Consider the following 3,622-nt stretch of genomic DNA (forward strand, 5'->3'; position numbering starts at 1 on the left):
GGGTTTGAGCTAAAAGGAAAGGCTGAATAAGCTGGGACTATATTCCCTGAAGAGTCGTAGGCTGAAGGGTGGCCTTACAGAGGTTTATAAAATCATGAGGAGCATGGATAGGGTAAATAGACAAGGTTTTTTGTCCTGGGATGTGGGAGTCCAAAGCTAGAGGGCATAACTTAAGGTGAGAAGGGAAAGATTTAAAAGGGATGTAAGTGGTAACATTTTCATGTAGAGGGTGGTGCATGTATGGAATGAGCTGCCAGAGGAAGTGATGGAAGCTGGTACAATTACAACATTTATAAGGCATCTGGATGTGTATATGAATATGTAGGATATGGAGGGATATGGGCTAAATGCTGGCAAACAGGAAGAGATTAAGTTAGGATATTTGGTTGGCATGGACGAGTTGGACCAAAGGGTATGTATGTACATCTCAAAGACTCTAATGCATTCAACTCAATATTGGATATTGGAATGGTCAAAGACCATTCCTAGGACTTGGCATATCATTTTGAACAACACTTCAGGAGACTATTGAAGGAATGCTCCATTTCATGCAATCCAGCTACCTGTTGCATTGTCAAACTACTCAGATGGATGTAAAAGATGCTCTGACATTCCAGGGAGGCTTTGCTTGGTATAGTGACCAATATATATCCCTCAATCAATGTAACGAGAAAAAACGATTATTTGGTTATATATTTTATTTTTGTGGGTCTTCTGCATGCTTACATTTTTTATATTACAACATTAGCTGCACTTTAAAAGTACTTCAATGGCTGTTTTGTGTTTGTTTTTGGATGAAAGGTACATAATGTAAATTGCTTCATTTTCATGCTTTCGATCCTTATGGGGCTCTACAAACCTTCTCAGCACCTCGCTTGGACAGTGGCAGTTTTGATGGTAGGGAATGGTTGTTCTCAAAATAAGTGAGCCCAACACTCCAAGTTTCAGCAAGAAAGCCAGGGTCCTCATTCCTCGCCCAGTGCCAGCAGACATAGCTTTATGGCATATTGAGATCAAGCCAAGTCCCACTTTCCCCTCCGCCCAATTGTAGCAAACAACAAATGGAAAATGAGGAACGATAGAAGTCGTATTGCCCATACTGAATTAAAAATCACACGACACCAGGTTATAGTCCAACAGGTTTAATTAGAAGCACTACCTTTCAGATCACTGTTCCTTCATCAGGTGGTTGTGGAGAACACAACTGTAAGACACAGAATTTATAGCAAATGTTTGTAGTGCGATGTAACTGAAATTATACATTGAAAAATACCTTGTTTGTTAAGTCTCTCATCTGTTAGAATGACCATCTTAATTTCACTTCTTTCATATGTAAATCACAAAACATTTTTTTAAAAAGTTACATTCTCAGGTTAACTTTAACAATTGGTGTCAGGCAGATAATATGTTGACGGTGTTGGCCCCCTGTGTGATGTTGTCTGTGCCATAATGCTTAGACTGATTCTAATCTAAAAAATGAGTTAACAGGGTCTGTCAGATTTATGTAGGTTTTGAGCAAAGTACAATGCGCTCCGAAAGCTAGTGCTTCCAATTAAACCTGTTGGATTATAACCTGGTGTTGTGTGATTTTTAACTGTGCACACCCCAGTTCAACACCGGCATCTCCAAATCATGACCATACTGACGCTCGGGGTGGCTGCAAACTCTCTGTATAAACTGGAAATGAATGAAATGCTGACAACTTACTGTCCCCGAGGGTTTTTTTCTCTCTCTCCCTCTCTCCCCTTCCGCCCGCGCTCTGCCTCACACTCACTCTCTCCTTCAAGAGGCTCCAAAGACATCACCTCCCAGTCGCCGGGCCGCCATCACCATGGAAACAGTTCCCAAGGTGACCAAGCAGAATAGGGTCCCTTGCCACTAAACCCAGTTGCGGCTCCGGATTCAGCGCGGATCTCAATTCGCTTTGTAATTAAAGCGGATTCCATTGGACTCGCTTTGATTTAGATTTTCTTTGTTATTTACGAGCGCATAAACGCAACAGTTGCTAAGGCCGCTGTCGCTGGGGAAACGTAACGCGCACAACACCAACGTCGGGCTGTCGTCACGGGAGACGATTCAGCCCCGCCCCACATCCAGCCTGCTCCCCGCAGACGGCACCATATTCAGCCCCGCCCCCATATTTAGCCCCGCCCCACATTCAGCCTGATCCCCGCAGACGGCACCACATTCAGCCCCGCCCCCATATTCAGCCACGCCCCACAGTCAGCCGGCTCCCCGCAGACGGCTCCACATTCAGCCCCGCCCCCATATTCAGCCACGCCCCATAGTCAGCCTGCCCCCCGCAGACGGCACCACATTCAGCCCCGCCCCCATATTCAGCCACGCCCCACAGTCAGCCTGCCCCCCCGCAGACGGCACCACAGTCAGCCCCGCCCCCATATTCAGCCACGCCCCACAGTCAGCCTGCTCCCCACAGACGGCTCCACATTCAGCCCCGCCCCCGCATTCAGCTCCACTCCCAGCATTCATCCCCGCCTCGCGCATTCAGCCCCACAGCCGCATTCACCCAAGTCTCGCGCATTCAGCCCCACCCTTTCTCGTATTCAGCCACGTCCCCGCATTCAGGATCGCCACCGGCCTTCAGCCACGCCCCCCACAATCAGCCACGCCCCCCGCATTCAGCTCGGCCGTGTTCAGCCCCGCCCCTGCATTCAGCCCCGCCCCTGCATTCAGACCCGTCATCCGAATTCAGTCGTACTTAATCTCGAATTTCCCATGATTTAATCAATCTCTATTTGAGTACTATCCTTTTGAACTAACATATGACACTTAAATATGACACTATATTACAGTCTAACATGCATTTGGAAAGTTAGGGACTGATTAGAGATAGTCAACATGGCTTTAAGTGGAACATCGTGTCTCAATAACTTGATAAGAGGGTGGTGGTGGAGGGTTGCTTCTCAGATTGGAAGCCTGTGATCAGTGGTGTGCCACAAGGATCAGTGCCATTTCCACTGCTTTTTCCCACTTATATAAATGGTTGGGATGTGAGTGTAGGACATATGGTTAGTAAGTTTGCAGATGACACCAAAATTGGAGGTGTAGTGGACGGTGAAGAAGGTTACCTCAGAGTACAATGGGATCTTGATCAGATGGGCCAATGGTCTGAGGAGTGGCAGATGGAGTTTAACTTCGATAAATCTTAGGTGCTGCATTTTGCAAAGGCAAATCAGGGCAGGATTTATACACCTAATGGTAAAGTCCTGGGGAATGTTGGTGAACAAAGAGGTCTTAGAGTGCAGGTTCATAGCTCCTTGAAAGTGGAATTGCAGATAGGATAGTGAAGGTGGTGTTTGGTTTGCCTTTCTTTATTGGTCAGTGCATTTAGTATAGGTGTGGGCAGGTCATGTTGCGGCAATACAACACTGATTCGGCCATTTTTGGAGTATTGCATGCAATTCTAGTCTCCCTGCTGTAGGAAGGATGTGAAACTTGAAAGGGTTCATAAAAGATTTGCAAGGATATTGCCAGTGTTGGAGGATTTGAGCTATAACGAGAGACTGAATGGGCTGGGGCTATTTTCCCTGGAGCATTGGAGGCTGAAGGGTGATTATATAGAGGTTTACAAAATCATGAGGAGTATGGATAGGTAAATAGG

The sequence above is a fragment of the Hemiscyllium ocellatum genome, chromosome 4 (genome assembly GCF_020745735.1).
Source record: "Hemiscyllium ocellatum isolate sHemOce1 chromosome 4, sHemOce1.pat.X.cur, whole genome shotgun sequence".
Lineage (NCBI taxonomy): Eukaryota > Metazoa > Chordata > Chondrichthyes > Orectolobiformes > Hemiscylliidae > Hemiscyllium > Hemiscyllium ocellatum.